The 22,503-nt window shown below is 43.0% G+C and overlaps 1 long non-coding RNA gene across 1 annotated transcript in view; it reads left to right on the top strand.

Moving 5' to 3' along the window:
* Positions 1-20,361, top strand: part of LOC132694479 (uncharacterized) — a 54,961-nt gene extending 34,600 nt beyond the window's left edge. Inside the window, exons 3-5 of the long non-coding RNA XR_013556776.2 lie at positions 2,632-2,810; positions 4,331-4,419; positions 19,879-20,361. This is a non-coding gene — a long non-coding RNA (uncharacterized LOC132694479). The remainder of the gene's footprint in view (positions 1-2,631; positions 2,811-4,330; positions 4,420-19,878) is intronic.
* The last annotated feature ends 2,142 nt before the right edge of the window (positions 20,362-22,503 follow it).

Genomic DNA, 22,503 nt, shown 5'->3' with positions numbered 1-22,503 from the left:
GTACTGCTTCTCAATTGTTTTCCAAGGTCTGGGCATTGCTGTGATTTCTTTATGAAACGTATGGATCTAGCCTGCTTACACCTCTCCCCTATGTCACTGCTCACGCACGCGTGAACACTTCCTGCCCCTAACTCTCAACGGAGTCAAGCAATTTTTATGGTTAGATCAGTATTTAGTGTTTTAACTCTCCAGCAACTTTTAATCACATTGTAAAACCCCAAATCCTTACCCTGATGTGCAAGACCCTCCCTCATCTGTCCCCTGGGCACCTTTTTCACCCTTGTTCACCACACGTCGCCCACACTACAACCTTGAAGTACCTCTGACACGTTTCTATTTCAGGACCTTCCCACTTACTATTCCCACTGCCTACAATGTTTGACTCACAAGGCTTTCCCCTCAGGCCATTCGACTGTCGCCTCCTCAGACAGACTGTCCCTGGATACCTTACAGGATGGAGGAAACTCTGTCATTCTCTATCCCTTTGTTCTGCTTAATTTTTTTTTTCTTATGATCTTGAATAATACCTGGCCTTACATTGTTGTGTACCTATTTTTTTATTTTCTCTGTTCTCCACTAAAATGTACGCTTCATGAGAGCAGGATCTTAGACTTCTGTTTCACTCCAGTGTCCCCAGCACCTAGAACATTGTCTAGCTCATAGTTGGTGCTCAAAAATTACTTGTCCAAGTAAGTGATGAGTGAGTAAATTGATGAGCTTAACAGTTTAGAAGCTGAGCCCGTTTTGCATTGGCACTGGTGGGAAAAGGGAGTTCTGTTCAGGCAAACCCAGGGAAACAACTCAAATGTTGGCGCACGTCCATTTCCCACGGGCCAGGACGCTGTCCTGAGCAGCTAGAGGGTGGCGTTCTGACACGTGATCTTGTTGGCTCCTTAAGATGACCTCTTAGAGGAGCACAGAGCAACTTGTTTCTTGGTTCTTTAAAAATAATCCTGTCCTAGGAGCCCCTGGGTCGCTCAGCCCATTAAGCGTCTGACTTCGGTGCAGATCATGATCTCGCGGTTTGGGAGTTTGAGCCCTGCGACAGGTTCTCTGCTGTCAGTGCAAAGCCTGCTTCTGATCCTCTGTCCCTCTCTCTCACTGCCCCTCTCCACTCTCTCCTCTCTCTCAAAAATAAATAAACATTAAAAAAATAATAATAATCCTGTCTTAATTAGGAGGTAACATGGAAATTCCTTTTTCATCACGGATCATTGGTACTTTGCCAGAAGATCACTTGTGCAGCTACTGCCCATGCTGGTACCAAAGTGTGATAGATGGTGTTCACTTCCTTGCTCTCCACTGGGCAGAATTCAATGTTATAACAACATCCTGTCCATCCCTCCCAATAAACCAGAGAATGTATTCAGTGAAGTTAGGACAAGTACCCAGCTGTCCAGAAAGGTAATCCAGCCTCAAGGTTATGGACTTAATAGTTCATAAAATCCCACAGATCCTATAAGTGTACTTAATTATCAAACCTCCTTGGCTTTTTTATACATATAAAATATGTATATAAGTCTTTGTTGACTATATAATTCTAGTGCTCAGTTGGGATACATTCTAAAATCTAGTACAAAACATATTTCAAAGGTAACTTCTATTTATTTTTGCAAATGTAATTTTATTTTTCTTACATAAGTAATACTTTTTATTTTTTAAATCTTAGAAACTATAGTTAAACAATCAGAAGAGAACTGAAAATATCTATAATTACTATTGCACCATTGACATTGATTTGTATAACTTCCAGGTCCTTCTGAGAATACGTTTTGATGTAGGCATAACATTATTAAGTAGATAAGCTTCACATTCTTATACTGAGAAGATCCCCTGGAAAATACAGGGGTTAGAAGAAAAAACAAATGCTTTTGGGTAGATACGTTTTAGCAGCATTAATATCAAACTGACTGTTCACAAAAGTTCTGCCACTTGAATATCGCTTTAGCCATTTTTTGCAAAACAATAAAAAAAAAAAAAGAAAGAAAGAATGAGAAAAAAGAGAAAGTGTGTGCTGTGTGCCAGGCTGCTGTGATGCAAATACCGTCAGTCGACATAAAGTAATGGCCAGAATGAAAACCCCAAACACATATGGCTGGTAGAATATCTGTGGCTAATAATTATTTTTAAGGGTTTTTTTTTTTTTTGAGAGAGAGCGCGCACACGCATAAATAAAACATTGAAAAATAACAGTAAGTCCTTTTGAACTTACTTTGCTTAAGAAGTAGTGGACCAAAGGGAAACATTCAAATATCATCTGGATTGAATCTAAACCAAATTCATAGTCCTTTTGAATTTCTGCTCTGAGGATCTGTGAGACTGAAGCAGGGTTCTCCACATTTGCAGAGACAGATGAAGGGTTTCTGGGTCGTGCTGTGAGCGTAACTGGTCATCAGAGGAAGTGGTACAGTCTGTCCATAGGCTAGAACACACAGAGCGATCTCTACGTGTACTTTGTATCTGGTGTCGCAAAGGCTTTAGGGATATGGGGTGAACAACACAGAAATGCATTCCACCCTCCTTGAGTTCACTGTCCAGTGAGATGACCATTAAACAAACAAGTACTTAGTCCCAAAGGAGAACAAATGACTTCAGTAGTGAGTAACTGAAGAACCAATCTTTGTCTCCAAGCTTCAGATGAAACTTCCCAGAGGATCCAGTGGAATGCCAAAGGTGAAGGAGGAGTTGGTCCCCACCTCAGCCCTTCCCCGGAACTTCTGGCAAGAGGCAACCGAACACCAAAGGCTCAGAGGCAGACATTCACAAAACTATAGGAAGACCTCTGTGGCTAAAGAATAAGTGAAGGAGAGGTAAGTTCTTGGTTCATTCTACTGCTATACACATAAACACCATTATAAATAGGGGGTGCTGGATATTTACGAAGAGAATCATCAAACTATGGTGTTAAATCGACAGAATACAAAATTCAGCCCCTTCTTTCTATAATTCTGATCAGCCCTCCTCAGTCTCCCTTCTTTGTTCCCACTTTGAAGGTTGATAAGCTCCATAGTTCTGTCTTTGGTCTTGGTCCTCTTTTGTTCTTATGCTGCACACTCTCCTGGAAGATACCTGGTGTTTCTCAAACAAGTCTGATAGCCTTTGCCCATCCAGGACACTCCTCCCCTCTGTCTTCTCATGGGGTGCTCTCTCTTCCTTTAGGTTTCTGCTTGGATGTAACCTCTTCAGAGAGGCCTTCTGTGATCCCTTACCACTCTCTGTTCCCTTAATGTCCTGTATTTTTCTTGAGAGCACTGATATATCTGGCATTGCATGCTATTGTATTTCTTATTGTGGGTCTCCTTCCCACTCGAATGTAAGTTCCATGATGCCAGAACCTTCGTCTTCTGTTCACTGCTGCGTAAACATTCAGCTACCCATACCATGTTGCTGGTATAAAGTAAACAATAAATATTTGTGTCATGGATAGATTAATGGGTAGATGAATCAAGGATAAAATGCATTTCATGCTGTCAATGGATTGAGCTACTACCCACATGCCCTCGACTCCAAGACCCAGACTTCCTGCCTTCTCTTTCTTGAGGGCCAGATCCACTTATCCAACTTCCTGTGGGACATCTGTGTTGTCATGATCTAGAGGCACTCAGATTAGCATACCCCAAATAGAACTCATCAACCCCAGTAACCTCATCGTGCTCTTCCTCTTGCCCTCCTTTCTTTTGTGATGTGAGTGACTCCCCCGTCTGCCCAGTTGCCCAAGCTAGAAGCCTGAGAATCGTGTTCCGTTTCTTCCTCTCCCTTATCCTCTTCATTCGGTCACTAAATCCTGCTGATTCCGTCCTTTTGACTTGATTCCATTCCTGTACAGCCCCACCGACAGCATATGATTCACTTGTTTCTCATTTCTTTCCTGAATTATTGCCCCTGACTAGCTGGCCTATCACGAATCTTGTCTCCACCAAATTCATGCTTTGCCATGCCGTAAGGAAAATCTTTCTACGGTACAACTGCAATCATGCTTAGCATTCCCCAGAGGCTCCCCTTTGCTGTAAGGTAAGAGTCAAGTTGCTACGTATGGCGTGCAAAGCCAATTAAAATTCAGCCCCCATCTAAATTCTAAAGCGTATCTCTCACTAAGTCTCCTTTTGTCTCCATCTTGCTCCGCCACCACCATTCACACGAGCACAATGACGTGCCAGAAATATTTCCAATAAATATTTCTGGGTCACATTCTCAAAAAAGTATGTTTTTCTTGGTTTCTTTGTTGACCCTTAAGTTTCTGGATAAAGGGAAGGGTCCTTAGAGACAATGTGGCTTACAATGACCTCACTCCCGGCTAAAACCTTTCTGAAAGTCTGCCTCTTTGTGGAAGGTGGAGAGCTATGCTCTCTGAAGGAGCCTGATCAAAACTGTGAAAGGAAGACCAGTCGTGTTCTCAATTTCTTCATTTCCAGGGAAGAGGTAAGCCTTCAATTTGTAATCAGGGGATCGTCCTGACACCGAGAACTTCTCCATCTCACTGACGTGCCTCCGTTGATACTGGAATTGTTTCCTTAAAGAAACATCATGCCTATCTCTACATGGGTCCACACAGCTTTCAAGCAGAATAGGGTATCTGGTTAGTCTTTATAAATCTAAGTGGAATAACCAGGACCCACGAGTAGAAGCTCCAGTCATGCCTATTCATTCCTTGGACTTAATAAAAGGGATACATCCCTGGAAATTCAAGCTGTCCAATAAATGAATGAGCCGTCTGGCAAGGTAATGAGTGCCCCATCATTGAGGATACGCAAACAGAACATAGATATCCACTCCATGGTTATTAGATGTTTCAAAGGAATCTTACATCTGAACAGGTGTTGAGTCAAATGAGCACAGATGTCCCTTCCTTACTCTGATATTCTTATTTGTCTCTGAGTCAAAGGATAATTACACAGTCCTCCATTTTACTTTGGCTGTAGAGACCTAGACTTTGGTTAACAGATGGGAAAACAGACTTCGAAACTAAAAGCCCAGGAATTATTGTGCCTATTTTTGTCAGTTGGTTTTGTATAATCCTGAGATTAAAAAAAATACTCCAAAGAAAGTAGAATGAATTTCATCATAGTGAGTATTGTCACAGTAAAACATTTCCATGGCCAGTATATTGTCAAATCGCAAATGATGAGGCACTGTGATGAACTGATGAACACTTTTCAATGCATTAAATAATTTGGGCCTGTTTTTGAGGTTTACTGGAGTCTGACAAGAACACCTTTTTTTTCTTTTACATTCTGTTGGTTGATTCTGTGAAATGAGCAGCTGTTTGATACAGACTTTTCAAGTTCCAGGTTTCAAAATTAAAGATCATAGAGAAGCTTTCAATTAGTTTAAGGATTCAAGCTCGGACAAATTATATATAGTATTCGTTAGGATATACTTAGGGAAAGAGAAACCGTTTAGATATTTCAAACAGAGGGAACTTAATATAAAAATTGGTTCCAAGGGCGGGGGAAAGGCTGGAGGAGCAAGAGGGAAAACAAAAATCAGGTTACTGAAAAGAGCAACCCCAGGAAAGCAGTTCCTCCCCGAGCCAGGGCCGCTGTGACTCAGGAGTCAGGAGTGGACACCCCAGAGCAGGCCTTGCTGGGAGCTGCCAGACCACTGCTGCAGCCGTGGGACCCCCCTGTCCCCCACCAGGCGCTGGCCCGGCTGCTGTAGCTGCTGCCACTCTTGCTGCTGCCCCTTCCACCCAAACTGACAGCCAAGATGGCAAGAGAGTCGGTTCTCTACTCTTTGTACCTTCCAGGGTACCTCCCCAGGGAGCCTGCATCCAACGGGAAGCAGGGGACAAGGGCTCAGGAAAGCATGGCCGGCAGGATCTCAGCCCCTAACTGTCCAGAGCAGTGCACAGGGGAGCGATTGAGCTAAGGGCACAGGGGCAAAGCTCACTAAAGCTTAGAGGCTGGTGATTGATTTGAAAATGTTGGGGTTCAGAGGAAACGGCTGCTAGGAAAGAATTCTTGGGACACCGTCAGTGCAAAAAGGTGGTTTTATTAAAGTGCAGGGACAGGACCCGTGGGCAGATAGAGCTGCACGGGGGTTGTGACAGGTGACTGATTACATACCTTCAAGTTGGGAGAGGGTTAGGGACAGTGAAAGTCTCTGAGGAATTTTGGAAGCAAGGTTTCCAGGGCCTTGAGGGAGTTAGCTATTGTTTGGAAAAGGTCATTTATTACTGTTTAGTAAAACCTCCGTCATGAGACCCTTCAGATGTGTATCAGTGGGCCATATGCTTGGAGGGTGATTCCTAATATATATCTTGGAGGTAGAGATAAAGGAAGTTCCCAAAGGAATTTCTATATGTTAAAGAAGACTTACTGTGTCTTGGAGATGGGGATAATGTTAAGCTAACATTGCCTTTTGCCCTTAGCAAAGTATTAACATCGAGGTAGCTGAGTTCCTAGAGGAAGGTCACTCCGCCCATATCAAGGACTTGTCATTGGGCTGTAAGTAGTAAGGAAATTTAATTTTTTCTTTTACCTTCGTTTCCCACATCAGTGACTATTGTCCTAATTTTCAAAGAGGGGCTAACAGTGATTTCTGTCAAGAGTAAACCAATTAGAATGCACCAACCTCTAGCAAGATTCTAGAATAGGTGACTAAGTGATTGTGGGACTGTTATTTTATTGTGTTTAATACCTCTGGAAACCAGAGAATTGCGAGGGCCAAATCTTAGCAATTCCAAAAATGGAAAATATGGGCCATCTCAGGGTACAAGGGTCTGAGAAACTTGTCTCAAATCCGAAAGCAGACATTCTAGATGAGCATAGAGTCCCCTGGTCCATTAAAGTCCATGCATATGTAACATTTCACAGATGGAGAGGGCTTTTGAGATCTGGCAAGACCACCAAGATCTCCTTTATCTCTGTAGCAGTGGCTGGGATTCAGATCACTGAGCGCCTTGTCTGAGGTCACACAGCTGAAGTTGTCGAGGTGGGTGTACAAGTCAGCTTGCTGTCAGTGCTCTACTCCACGCCAGTCCCCACAAAGGATGGAACACTATGCAGCTAGGTGGCATCTCTGTAAGGATGATTATTGTCTTTGCTGTTGAGATGGAAGTTTTGCAGGGAATCATCCAAACCCTAGTTCTCCAGCCACTGTGTGACCGATAGCAAGCTTTGGTGAAGGATTGCAGGAGTCGGGAATGGGGTTAAGATGTGTCCTTGACATCAGGGACATGCCTGGGCAGGCTCGAGCCTGCTGGGTTCCCTTGGTTCCATATCCCCTTCCTAGTTGGAACTAGAAACTGTGTTTGGAGACTACTGTTTACACTAAAGGTATTGCTTCCTAAATTTATTAAAGTTTGCCTGAATAAATTTAAGCATCACTACTGAAAGTAGCACCTAGTTCACCTCTAGGAAAATTTAATTAAGTCAAAAGGAAATTTGAAAGGAAAACTAGCCATGCCCACTGTCTTCGTTCGTTGGGGCTGCTATGAAAAATACCACTGACCGGGTAGCTTATAAACAACAAAAATGTACTTCTCACCATTTTGGAGGCTGGAATCTGAGATCAGGGTGCCAGCATGGACAGATGAGGGCCCTCTTCTGGGTCACGGACTTCTCCTGTGTCCTTGCATGGTGGCAGGGGCTACAGAACTCTGTGAGGTCTGTTTTATAAGAACATTAATCCCATTCATGAGGGGTCCAGCCTCATGACCTGAGCACCGCCCAAAGGCCCCACCTCCCAGACCATCACATAAGATGTTAGAATTTCAGCATATGAATTTGGGGAGATGGAGGGGACACAAACGTTCAGACATATGCAAACCTAGCATCCACTTAACTGTCATTCACTAAACTGCCCCTTGTACACCTGCTTTGTGCCTGGCTCTGACTCTGCCTTTTATATGCATTGCTTAAAGTCCTTAACCACACTTCTAGGGGCCCCTGGGTGACTCAGTCAGTTGAGTGACCAACTTGGGCTCAGGTCATGATCTTGCAGGTTGTGAGTTTGAGTCCCGCCTTGGTCTCTATGCTAACAGCTCGGAGCCTGTGTCTCTCTCGCGATCTGCCTCTCCCCCACTCTCTCTCTCTCTCTCTCTCAAAAATAAACATTAAAAAAATTTTAATAAATTCAAATAAAATCCTTACCACTCTCCTGTGTAGGTATGATGTAAGGATTGCCTGTCCTTTAAGGATAAGAAACAGATTCAGAGGGTTATCACATGCTAGTAGTGGTGAGGTTTGGGGGTGATGGGGGGGCGGGTCCGGAGCCGGTGGCCAAGAAAGAATTCTTGAAAACGTCTTTGGTGCAAAAAGGTGATTTTATTAAAGCACGGGGACAGGACTTGTGGGCAGAAAGAGATGCACTGGGGTTGTGAGGAATGGTTGGTTCTACACTATGGAGTTGGGGAGGCAAAGTCAAAAAGGAGGCCTCCAGAGGGACTTTGATATGCCAAAGAGGACTCCTAAGATACCTGACGCCTTGTTATTGTCAAGCTAGTAAAGCATCAACAGTAGGAAGGTAGGGGGTTCCTGGAGAAACTCTATACTCTGCATTTGCCCCAAGTGTCCGCCGATGGGCTGCAGGCCATGAGGAAATTCAACTTTACCTGCCATTTTCCTCTTGCCTTTGTTTCCCATATCATTATTGAGGGGTGATGTTGGAGTGTATAGGTTTCTGGAGATCAGGCTATTGACAAGATCACCTTTTTCTTGTAGCTTACTAAGTTATTTATAAACTGATGGAGACCCATGTCCTGTATGACTGTGATCCTTATCGGTTGGCCATTTGTTTTCTTTCCTTTGTCCTTGAGGAGCCAGGGGTGCCTGGGGAATATCACACCTATCCCACCTGGGGAGGAGGGGTGCGGCAGCTTGCACTGAGCCCTCAGCCCGCCCCACACTGCCTCATCGGTAGAGGAGGAAAGTCTGAGAGCTGAACCGAGTCCCTCTGAGCCCAAAGGGCGTCCTCTTCCCACTCGGATACACCTGGTTTATGTCATTTTTTTTTTCTGGAAAAGTCACAGGAATTGTACCTCAAGTATAGTACTCGAAAATGCATTTGTTAAAGAAATAGAAATCCATTTATAAACATGGGTCAATGTCACGTTCTAATAAAATAAAACGGGCTCTTAGGTGCTTGCAGCGAACTTCTGAAATATTTATGTGGCTCCCAGAGAGAGGTTATTTTGCCACTGACGAGATTCTGGGACTTCATTAACCTTAATAAAATTACGTCTGATTCTTTAAATCAAGCAAGAATAACGTAAAACTGAGGACAACTTCTGGCTTAGAGTAGAACATTGCCCATGGCTGGGGGACATGTCACTGTAATGATACTAAGTATTTGGAAGGGCTGGTGAACATTTGCAATCTGCACTTAGCGGGAAACCAACCGTAAGGCTAATGTGTTACTGTGCTAGGAATCTATTTTATTGAAGACAAATGATCTCTTTGGGTAGATATTTTAAGAAAGGAGATTACATTTTTTCTTGTTGCATTTATTTCCAAAGTATCCCCACTAACTGCAGCAGAGGTTGGCTATTTCTGCAGAGGAACAGGGAGTAAACATTTAGGCTTTGCAGATCACATGCTTCTGTTGCACCTATTCAATGTTACCACTGTGGCGTGACAGTACCTCAGACAATAGGGAAAAGAATGAAAATGCCTGTGCTCCAATAAAACTTTATTTACCAAGTGGGAGGCCAGGGAGAGGACTATAGTTTGCCCACCTCTGGACTACAGTGTTAGAAGGCACCATCATAAAAGTTACTTCTACCTATATGCCCAAGAGACTATCAAACCAAAGAAGCTTAGTGACATTTATTAATTTTTTATGTCACTGTACCTACTGGGACATGCAAAGCCAACACAGAATATGACGTTTATGTAATGTGTTACCGTACTTAATTTAAAGGATTTGGATGAAATCTTTCGTGTTAATTTATCTGTTGTATTTCTTAGTGACTTTGCATAAAAACAAAAGAATCTAGATGCAAGTGATGGAAAGAGGCCAGGATGAGTTTCCAGGTGTTCAGAATCTAACAACTGATGGCAGTGCTAGATCAATATTCAATTAGGAGATAATGAGTATCTTTCCAGCTTCCATATTCTGCCATCTCTGAGACTAGAATTGTGCAGGTTAGGGGCGGGCTGATTTTACTTCAATAAGTTATTAGAATTTTCTGTGACCAAAGTATATGCTAACTCTTCTAAAGTGTTAATCAAGATTAAGCAATTTTGGGGGCACCTGGGTGGCTCAGTCGGTTGAGCATCCGACCTCGGCTCAGGTCATGATCTCATGGCTCGTGAGTTCAAGCCCCACGTCGGGCTCTGTGCTGACAGCTCAGAGCCTGGAGCCTGCTTCATATTCTGGGTCTCCCTCTCTCTCTCTCTCTGCCCTCTCCCACTCATGCTGTCTCTCTGTCTCTCAAAAATAAATTAAAAAAAATTAAAAAACTTTTAAAAAAAATTAAGCAATTTTTCATGAAGTTTCTTGGTTTTGTGTCTATGTTTAACCAATAAACGGAAGTATCATCTTTTAGAAAGCCAATAATAACATATTCAATAAGGTTTAGTGACAATAATAAATTAATTCAATTATAGGTCTTTTCCTTAGAGATTTTTTAAGGGTTATGTTTCTTATAAAAAAAATGACACTCATTTTACATATTTTTCTTAGTTATGATGGAGAATCTCTATGATAATATGAAAAATTCATTATATCATTCCTTGGAACCTTGGTTATCAATCTCATTACGATGTCATAGCAGGTTAGATGTTGGAGCTCAACTGTAGGTAAAAAGAAGAGATAACTTTGAAAATGTAAAAATCATTTTGAAATCAAAGTTATTTTCTAATTGAATTTAGTAATAACAGTTTGACTTCATGCAGTGGATTAGCCTTTGCCTGTTCTTTTCCAACTGTGACCTCTTCCGCTCGGCAATATCCAAGGGCAGTAGGAAGGCTGTGGCCATCCTTCACCCTGTGTACTCTGGGATGCAAGGCTCACGTCTTCCACTTCTCCCTGGGTTCCTTGGCCCTCGAGTCAGACTGTCCTTGGAGGTGGCCTAGCCTAGCTCCTCCAAAGGCTTTCCAGACCATGGCTTGAGAATGAATAAGGCTGATGGGCCCTTCTGATCAGTGTCCTGCTTTGCCTCCTATGCCTACGGTGGCCCTTGCTCTCCTGGAGCAAGGGACCAACACTTCTTACAGAATGTGACAGCTTTACTCACTCGGCCCACAGACCCCTTGCCTATCCTGGCTGGTGGGGATGTGTGAAAGTCAGGCGTGTGATCAGTAGGGACAGGGGTCACTTTCCGAGATTGTGGTGATTTCAGCCTAGAGTTCAAGAGAAGACAGAGTGATCTGGAAGACATGCTGTTCCCTCTTTATGCTATCAAATTCCAAACTGTGAATTTTATATGACCCCCAAATGGAATACTGTTCACATGTTCTGGAATTCCCTATTCTCCCTACGTGAGACTTGCATTTGTGGCCATTATCAGTGAAGCACAATGATGACTTTGTGACAATCATTGGAAACCAGTAATCACAGGTCACAGGATGCGTGTTCCAGGACCATGCGTAAGTGATATAACAAGGCATTGAATAAGTGCAGAGATGAGATTCGTATGGTTTCAATATAAACAAGTTCCAAAGGATCGTAACATTGTGAGTAATAACAACATTGCAACCCTTTGCTGTAGTGGAAAATAAAAAATTATCCAGAAGTGGCACATCCAACAATAAAGAACGTGAGTGATGATTCCTGGACCTTTTCAGGAAAAGATGGTCCCTGGACATTGGCCAGACTGAATAGTAAATACACCCCCAAAGTATCTCTTCCACTCCTTCCCATTATTCTGCATCTTTATTGATAAATTCCTATACTTTCCAGGGGCCTACACATTTTGTAAAACTATTTAATCAAAGTCCTTAGTTAGACAGGGCCTTGCAAAAAAATTTTCCCTGGGTGCCATATTCCGCACATGGGGCAGCTCTGCTTAGTTGTGACCTTTTCTTTCAGAGTGAATAAGTATTAATTGACTCACTGCATTGTACCGTGTTCTATGACAAATGCTGTGAGGCCACACCTTATTAAAACCTGTAGGATGCAACCACTGCCCTCAAGAGCCATGGTCTTTCTGGCTACGCACAATTAAACACATGAAGTGGATCAAGGGAACTAGAAGACCAGACATTAGTTGGCACTTATTAAATCTCAAAACACGGCAGAAATGGTTAATGCTTGGGGTTCAGGTAGGGCCAAACTCAGGCTGGGCTGGTATCTCCAGGAAGGCTGGTGGCACTTAACACAGGCCCTAGGCCTAGGCTGGGTGTAGAAGACCTCAGAAAGATACAGGTGACAGGTTGGGCAGTGGCAGCAGTGGGAACCCCTTGAGGAGGGAGCCCCACTTCAGGATTCAGACTCAAAGACATTCTGAATCGAGGAAGGCATGGCCCCTGGCCCTGAAGAGCATTTGACTGGCCTGGAGTGGGGGTGGTGAGCTATTAGGAAAACACTGTGAACAGGAGATATTGATAGAACTCCTTTTGGGGTATAAGTCTTTCATCAGAAATATCTTGGTCGGGGGCATCTGGGTGGCTCAGTCAGTTAAGAGTTTGGCTCAGGTCATGATCTCACGGTTTCGTGAGTTAGAGCCTCACGTCCGGCTCCGTGCTGACAGTGTGGGCTTGCTTAGGATTCTCTCTCTCCCTCTCTCTCTGCCCCCCCCCCATTTGTGTATGGTTGTGCTCTCAAAAATTAAAAAAAAAAAACCTTAAAAAAAAAAAAAAGACATCCTCTTGGTGGTTTCTTCAACACCCATTTCTTGGCATAGACCTAGCCCAACAACCACTCTCTTCCCTGTCTCTCTCTCCACCTTGTTCCTATCCTCCCACCCCCTACTGGCAGGGTGTGATTTCAGTGCTTTTCTGCCTGCCATGTTCTCTAAGCATGAACGCTGGTTTTTCACCTTGCACTCCTAACCAAGCCTCACGGAGTGCTCATATGATGGCATGAGCCCCAGACGTGACATCAGAAGACCGGTGGCCGAGACTAGGTCTGTCACTTGCTGGCTCTGTGGCCTTGGACAGGTTACTGGATGCCTCTGAACTTCTGTTTCTTTTTGCATGGACATGGTGATGCTTTACTACTTACTTTACAGGGCATGGTGAGGAGCAAATGACATTCTTGAGCTTAAGAGAATAGTTTCTAATACTTAAATAGAGCTTACTTGGTGCCAGGCAATCGTCTAAGGGCTTTAGATATACTAAGTATTTTAATTCTCACAATAACCTTGTGAAGAAGAAACTATTATGATTACATGTGCAGTGGGGAAGCGTAGGCACAGAGAGATTAAGTAATTTCCCAAAGATTACCGCATTCATTCAGGGTAAGCGCTGGGAGTTAAACACTGGGGAGTCTGGTTCCAAAATCTATTCCCTTAACAAGCACATTATACTGTTTATCTAATAACAATACGAGAGAACACTTAATACAAGGCTCACTACTTGTCCGATACTGTACGAAAGGCCCAATTAATTCATTTAATCCTCACGATAGCCCTTTGAGGTATCTATGAGGCGGGGACGTTACTAACTGTCGGAAAATGATTTGTAAAAACTTCCACATTTAGGAAGGGAGAGTAGATGAAGCCTTCCCTATTCTTCCCGCTGAGTACAACTGAAAGCCTGTGCAGTGTATATAAAACAAACACAAGAAGACTTTGAAAGGTGGAGATGAGAAGGCAGATCAACTAGGGACCTTGGAATCAGAGGAGCAGGATGCTTTGAGTTACCTGAGTTTTCTGTTTTGCCTCATCTATCCCAGAGCTGGGGCTGAAGAAGCTGGCAGCCTGGAAAAGCCAATGAGTGTAGCCCCCCGAAAGCCCCAACGGAAGCCTGCTCTTGGGAGCCAAGGGAGCAGCCTAACAAGACGGAGATCTTTATCGACAATAGCTGCTCTCCTGCAGCCAAACCCTGCACAGGAATCTGGGAGCCCGCTCTCACCCATGCCAGTGAGGCCCAGAGGGAAGCCTGGACTTCTACCCTTGTGAGGCTTTAACAAGGAGCCCAAACCTCTCTGCCGGGGCTTTCATCCCCCGAAGGTAACGAGGCCCCCTCTGTGTAGTCGTGTCAATGGAGACCAGTTGGGCACCCTGGACTTCTGTCTCCATCCGGAAGTGCTGAGGCGCCTCTCCCCATCCCGACTGGGATGGTGTCAGAGAAGGCCTCATGCAGAATCAGGACTTTCAGCACTGCCCAGCAGTAGTGAGGCCCCTCCGGACATGCCCGCCATGATGTCAGTGGAGACCATGAGAGGAGCGGTAATGAGGCACCCCCTCTTCTGCCCGGCTGGGGCGAAATCAGTGGAGGCCCACTCCACTGCTATCCTCCCATGCCCCGCTAGCTGGGGCATCAACAAAGGCCAAGTGGAAAACCTGAACTTCACCCTCAGCTGGCAGTAATGAAGTTGTCCCCTAGTCTCCGGCCATAGCACCCTGAGCGCACCCGATCTCGTCTGAAGTTGTCCCCTCATCTTCCCCTGCCAAAGTAGTGTCAGAGGAAGCCAGACAATATGAAGGTTTAAACAAGATTCAGAGTCTCATCACAAAATAGTCCAAATGTCCAAGAAAAAGAAATTGCTCATTATACCAAGGGCAGGGAAGAGCTCAGACTAAATGAAAAAAGACAAGCAATAGATACCAACACCAAGATGACAGAGGTGCTGGGATTATCTGACAAAAATTTTAAAGCAGTCGTCACAAAAATGCGTCTGTGGCTTATTTCACTTAGCATAATGCCCTCTGGGGAGGCCTTCCTTAGGAAGGAGAGTGAAAAGAAGAAAATCAGGTCCACATGGGCTCCTCTGCCCTTATTTTTCCCTCTAATATCTTGAAGAAATGTACGTACTTTGACAGTTTTCTGAAATACAGTGTTCCAAGTGTTCCCTGAACGTAACCGTCAGGATTTCTCTAAATCCATTTAACTAATCTCTTAATAATTTAAAATGTATGTGACAGGGGCATCGGTTCAAAGATATTTCCAGGTTTCTCATGGATTTGCTTTCATTTTCTTATCAACAACTCATTTGACACAATTTGCCTCTTTCATTCCCTCACATTTCTTTTTCTGATTGTTTCAGCCAAAGGTAGAATTTAACAGGGTTGTACCCCTGAGATTTCCAGTCATAGCGTCATGCTGTTCATCCCTGTGGGTTCTGTCTGTTACCTCTACTAGAGGAATTAGTAAGAACTCCTGCATCTTTGAAGAATCTTGGCGATCATGAACAATCTCCTGTTTTCCTTGCCAGTTTTATATCTGTCCTCCACATCTTTCTCAAACTATAATCTGGCTTTGCCGTCCTTTCTTCTTTATTTCCATCATGGGATTTTGCTGGTAGCCTCTTCCTGTCATCGCACTGGAAACACATTATTATTTTTATTTCTTGTCCTTGAGAATAATAAAAAAAAAAGATAAATATATTTCAACACCACAGGACACTTTCTTCTTTTTCCAAATTGCCTTAGAACTAATGTTTCACATCCAATGCCTTATAGAACACAAATCTCAAAATCAATTAAGAAAATTTTTTACTGAAATTAAAGGTGCCAGAATGATTATATAGAATCTTCTTTCCTATTCTCAAGTACTTAGAAAGAAATGCCTTCTAAGCAGGAATGGAATTCAGACATATTTGGGATTAACCTGAGGTCCCTGTGGAATCGTATATTGTGGAGGTCTGCTGTGTCCCGAGAGTCTTGCAATAGATGATTTCAGTTGCCCGACCAGTGCCAGGCATCCACACTGAAGTGTGTAGGGACAGTGTTGGTTGAAGTCTGAGTGCTCTCATCCTTCATTTTTCTGATGAAGCAGCCTCAGCAGTGAAGCAGTCTTGAGTAACCATCATATCTCAGGCTGTGAGACTCTGAGGTATTTATTCATGAGATTTGATTTTATTCTCCCAGAGCTGGCTGCTGATTCAGAGAGCAAATTCCACTCCACTCGGCCTGAGCATAAAGAACTTATTTTAAGTTCTAGACAGCTTCTGGAATCCTAGGGAAGTCGGGCCTCCTCTGACAGGAAGTGGGAGCTGGAAATCCAAGGAGCTGTCTCCAGATCTCTCTCTCTCCTGTGGTCTCTCCTGTGTCTATCTGCTCTCCCTGTGTCTCACTCTTGCTCTCTCTCCTTCTCCCTGTCATTTCATTCTCTTTCACTGTGAACCTGTACCTCAAAATGTCCACCAGCCCCAACACTGCATCATCTCCTTCCCGCCCAACATCCTCCTGTAGCCTGACTCTGTCTCTCAGAGTTCTGATTCCAAATCCCCGAGGAAGAAATTCAGTCTCGACACTGTCTTTTAGAGCCCTGCTGTAAACTTCTAGAAAGCCTATCGATGTGATTTAATCAGTGACTGCCTGGGATCTAGGGCTTTCTCATTGACTCAGAAGCAGTGCACAAGATTAGATTATATGAAAAAAGATGGGGCAATTGATTAAAAAAATTTTTTTTGAGAGCATGCAAGTGTGGGAAGGGCAGAGAGGGAGGGGGGACAGAGGATCTGAAGCAGGCTCTGTGCTAACAGCAGTGAACCCAATGTGGGGCTCGAACTCACAAACTGTGAGATCATGACCTGAGCTGAAGTCAGTTGGACTGAACCACCCAGGTGCCCCCGGGAAATTGTTTAAAATACTAGTGTGTTCTCTAAGGTCACTTACATTTTTTTTTTTTTTTAGGTTTGTTTATTTATTTTGAGAGAGAGAGATAGATCATGCATGCAATGAGGGAGGGGCAGAGAGAGAGAGGGATAGAGAAAATCCCAAGCAGGCTCAACACTCTCAGTGTGAGCCCAACTTGGGGCTCGATCTCATGAAACAGGAGATCATGACCTGAGCTGAAATCAAGAGTCAGGTGCTTAACTGACAGAGCCACCCAGGCACCCCACTAAGGATACTTGTTTGTTATATTTTGGTAATACCTTTCAATAAGGCTTAATACTTGCTGTACAGGGTGAAGTTTCTTACAATTCAGTCTGAGCCAGACGAGGACCCTTTATTCTCTCTTGCAGTAGAGTCTGTGGGAGCTGCTATGTAATTGAGAGGATTATGGCATTCGGGGGATTGGACTACTGGAAAGAGCAATGGGTTGATACTTGGGAGCCCAAAGATTATGCCCAGGTCCCAACATAATACTAATTTATTAGATTGCTAAATACAAATTTATATTTGTAAATACAATTTATATTTAGTATTACTAAAATACTAAATACAAATCAAGTCATTTTCTGGGTCTTTCTTTCTTCTTTCTTTCTTTCTTTCTTTCTTTCTTTTTTCATTTATAAAATGATGGGGCTTGTGTTAACCAGTGATTCTCAAATTTTTGGAGTATGAAAACTTTTCTTAATTTCAAAAAGTTATGGATAACACGTGATATGGTGTTGATTTTGTTGCCCAGTGAAAGAAATTAAAACAAACAAACAAACAAACAAAAAACCTGTAAACCCTGGTTCCAATACTTGTAATAATTCCAGAACCTCTGGGAGTCCAAATCTCTGGGGTTCCACAGCCTGGAACCCCCGGTTTAGCTGAGTTTGAGGTCCCTCCAGGCTCTGATATTCTCGTATTCAAGTCAAGCGAATATGGGGTCCTTAGAAAAACATTCATTTATTCAAGAGGAAAGCTGACATTCAATACTACCAGATCTGAGAAAAGCACGAGTTTTTGAGAGAGGTGAATTGTGGCAGATTTCAGGGTGTACGAATCTGAGCTGAGAAGATGGGAGGAAGAATCAATACTAGTCGCAGTGGGAGTGGGGTGACATGATGGCGAACAAGGTTCCAGAATGTGGCTCATGCCAGGAAGAGGGTCAGATGCCATGATCACTAACAGAAAGAAGCAGAGGAGAGGCAATCTCACCCCCAAGGCAAGGTGGATTAACTCTTCCGGCCTTAAAAGTGAATATATTATATATTAGTATATTAAATATAAAATAATATCTTTTTTGTTTTCAATGTTTATTTTTGAGAGACAGAGAGAAACAGCATGAGTGGGGGAGGGGCGGGGAGAGAGGGAGACGCAGAATCCGAAGCAGGCTCCAGGCTCTGAGCTGTCAGCACAGAGCCCCACGCAGGGCTCGAACTCACAAACTGTGAGATCATGACCTGAGCCGAAGTCAGATGCTTAACTGACTGAGCCACCCAGGCGCCCCAATAGAAAATAATATCTTAATGTAATATGATAATATAAGTAATAATATGTACTCATATGTGTTATGTCAATTAATATTCATCTGTAAAACACCAGGGCAGTGTATGGTATAGAGTAGGCTGGTCTCCCCGCTCCTCCTTAATCACAACGACAGTTAAAGTGTTAACGAAAGCCTTCTAGTTAGACTTCTCTAAAGACGAATACCAACTGAGTTGACGTCACGACATTACTGGCAATGTCTTAGGGTAATGTCTGCAATATATGTACAAGAGAGAGGCTCACGGAAAAATACATTCGTGAAGCGTGCCCCAACACTGTCCCTTTTATGTTTTCAATACTTTGCATGCTTCATATCAAAGAAGAGATTGATTCTGAAAGACATTCTGCCTCACAGCACTCTTCATGAATTTGAAAGGAGATCTGAACTTGACAGTGTACGTTTCCCAGAGTTACATACAGATTTGGGTATTAGGTTGAGGATATCAGGTCAAATTTCTACCCAGATAGTCATCTAACTGCAAGGAGAAGCAAGATGGGCAAATAGGGAAAATTCTTGAAAAATCTTTGAGGCTATTAATTCTCAGGGTTTTAAAAAGTTACTAATATTTCAATTCCCATGTTCTAATAAACATTCCGTCTCTCTCCATGCTCCAGCAACCTCAACTGTAGAAACTCTAAGAGGGGCACCTGAGTGCCTCAGTTGGTCGTGTCCAACTCTTCATTTCCTGAAGTCGCGATCTCACAGTTTGTGAGTTCGGGTCCTGTGCTGGGCTCTGTGTTGACAACACGGAGCCTGCTTGAGATTCTTTCTCTCCCTCTCCCTCTGCCCCTCCCCTGCTGTCTCTCTCTCTCTGTCTCTCTCAAAATAAATAAATATGTTTTTTTAAAAAACACAAAGTTTCTAAGAAAGTGTCGGTTCAAATGCAAACCAAACCGAAATGTGGTAATATTCTGAGCAGCCATGGGATGCAGGAAAAGCAGAGCCTCTGCATATTCTATTTCCTTTCTAATATGAATCAAATCATATTACTTTAGCAAAGTGATGAAAAAAATGTTCAGTGAACACTTCCGTGAAAAAAGTTCGTATATTCATCTATCACGAGTGTTGTGTTCTGTTTTCAGAATCAACCGATAGGCAAAATATGTTCGAAGAACAGAATGTGTTTTAATCTAATCATCAAAAACTGCCAATTGATGCTATGGCTGACAGAAGTTGAAAGTGGAGAGAGGAGGAAGAAGAAAGGAGAGTTCCAGAGGGAGAGAGAGAGAGAGAACAGAGAAAATAATGGGGAAAGCTTATTAAAGAAACAGAAGAAAATTTCCCCCAAATAAAGGGCATGTCTCCAGCCTGAAAGGTCAGACTGATTGTTTAGTTCAGTGAATAAAAAATATGTCCACCGTAAAGCTATGACACTGTGAAAGTTCGAATCCCCAGGGATGGAGAGAAGATCCCCAGAACTTCCAGATAGAGAAGGAGAAAATCAATGTACGTACACAGCATTGGTTATAAGAGTGGCATTGTTTGTAGCTTATAAATCTCGCTACTCACAGAGAGCTTTTCTTCCACTTGAGCTGATACTGTGCTCCTAAAGACCTGTCTTCTAAGTTTTACCTCTGATTGCTTCTCTGACAGTCCTTCTTATTCCCCGCCCCCGTTGAAAATATTGCTACAAGTTTCTATCAAATATTCGACGTGACCTCTTCTCCCTTTGACCCATTTCCAGATCTGACACAAGTGTGCACTGGCCTGGATCCGCCTCCTCTTGGTTAAGGAGCCATCTCTACAGTCATCCTCTGTCCTGGGCAGTGGCAAGTGTGGATTTTCTTAGCCCAGGTCAGCTGACCTCAGACACCAGCGTATCTGCGGAGACAGACCCCAACCTGCTCTTGGCACGCGGAGATGTTGACAACACCTCTTCTTCTGCTGCTGGAAGCAGATACAGTCTGCAAACACCATCACACCATCATGAGAATTCTCTCGGCCTCTTCCCACACCACGGACCCGTCCACACAGCATTACCATCAGGCAGGCAAGCTGAGGCAGCAAGAGTCTGCTTATGCTGACAGCCGACGCGTGGGTGGGTAGGCACCATGCCCTAGAAGCAAGTACTATTAAGGCTTAAGGATGCAGGCTTGAATTTATATATTTGTATAAGATCAACCCCCCTCCTTCCTTTGTTCTGTCTCTGCGCTCCCTCATTTCCCTTGAATCTCTTTCGTGATGGTGGTACAATAGTACCTACTCCAGGGTGCTGTTAGGCAAGGATTTCTCCTTCTTCCCATTAGCATTTCATTGTTCCATAGATTTAGGTGTTCCTGTGCCCTGCTAGTCTGAGGACACCAGAAACTGTTCCCATGGTCACTTCTACCAGTTAGTGTTTACTACATAACAAATTGCCCCTTGATGGCTTAAAATAACAACCAGTTTTTAGCTCACAACTCTGCCGTTTGGCCATTTGGACTGAGTGCATGTAGATAGTTCTGGGTGGGGATTAGCTGGTTGAAGGGCCTCAGTTGAAATGGCTTATCTCTACTTTGCACGGTTTCTCATCTTCCAGCAGGCTATCCCAGAATGGTCACCTGGTGACTGCAGTTTTCCAAGAACAAAACATCGGAAGTTGCAAGGCCTCTTCCCCCCCCCCCCAGTTTTATTGAGAAATAATTGGGATATATCATTATATAAGTTCAAGGTGTAGCACATGATGGTTTAATTTACATATGTCATGAAATGAGCACCACAACAGGTTTAGTTAATATCCATCTTCTCATATAGATACAATAAAAAGAAAAAAATTCTTACGACGAGTGTTCTTAGGATTTACCATCTTAACGATTTTCCTAGATAGCATCCAGCAGCGTAGGTAAAGTCATCATGTACATTACATCCCTAGTGCTTATTTATCTTACTACTGGAGGTTTGTACCTTCTGACCACCAATTCCCTCTCCCTTCCCTCTTGCCTCAAGCAGCTACAAGGCTTTTTCCATATCTCTTTTCTTACGAGTTTGATTTTTAAAAATTTTTCATTAGAGTCTACGTATAAGTGAGATCATACAGGATTTGTCTATCTCTGACTTATTTCACTTAGCATAATTTCTTCAAAGTCCATCCGTATGTTGTAGATGATAAGACTTCCTTTTTTTATGGCTTACTAACCTTCCATTTTACACACACACACACACACACACACACACACACGTATGCGTGTGGGCCACCTCTTCTTCATCCATTCATCCGTCAGTGGACACTTAGGTTATTTCCAAGTCTTGGCTATTGCAAATAATGCTGCTAGGAACATGTCGATGCAGATATAGTTTCAAATTAGTGTTTTCATTTCCTTTGGATATATTCCCAGAAGTGGAATTGCTGGATCATACAGTAGGTCTATTTTTAATTTTTTGAGGAAACTCCATACTGGTTTCCATAGTAGTTGCACCAATTTCCAATTCCACCAACAGTGCACAAGGGTTCCCTTTTCTCCACACCCTCACCAGCACTTGCTATCTCTTGTCTTTTTGATGATGGTCATTCCATCAGGCATGAGGTAATGACTCAGTGTGGTTTTAATTTGCATTTCCCTAATGACCAGTGATATTGAGCATCTTTTTATGTACCTGTTGGCTTTTTGTAGTTTTTCTATGGAAAAATGCCTCTTCAGGTCCTTTGACCATTTTTTTAAGTTGGATTATTTGTATTTTTAACTATTGAGTTGTAGGAGTTCTTTGTGTATTTTGGACATTAGCCCCTTATGTAGTTTGCAAATATTTCCCCCATTCTGTAGGTTATCTTTTCACTTTGTTGATGGTTTCTTTTGCTGTGCAGAAGCTTTTGATGCGGTCTCAATTTATTTTTGATTTTGTCGCTTGTGCTTTAGGTGTGGTTTCCAAAAACTCACTACCAAGGCCCATGTCAAAGAGTTTTGTTTCTGTTTTCTTTTAGGAGTTTCAAGGTGTCTGGTCTTATGTTTAAGTCTTTAATTCATTTCGACTTAATTTTTGTGAGCAGTGTGAGATAGGGGTCTGGTTTCATTTTGTTACATGTGAATATCTAGTTTTCCTAACACCATTTATTAAAGAGACTATCATTTCTCCATGCTCAGCACAGAGCCCGATGCAGGGCTCGATCCTATGACCCTGCAATCATGACCTGAGCTGAAACCAAGAGTTGGATGTTCAACTGACTGAGCCACCCAGGCACTTCTTGTCCCAAATATTTTATGTATTACTTAAGTTACACACCAGAATAATAATCTCCTGACATGTTGAAGGATTCGTGATTTTGAGTCAAAACACCTAATTCAGGGTATGTCTCCAGACCTCTTTTAACTATATGTAAGGCCAAGTAATGGCA

Source organism: Panthera onca, chromosome B4 (assembly GCF_046562875.1).
Source record: "Panthera onca isolate mPanOnc1 chromosome B4, mPanOnc1 haplotype 2, whole genome shotgun sequence".
In the NCBI taxonomy this organism is placed as follows: Eukaryota; Metazoa; Chordata; class Mammalia; order Carnivora; family Felidae; genus Panthera; species Panthera onca.
This window is presented reverse-complemented; position numbering and strand designations above follow the sequence as displayed.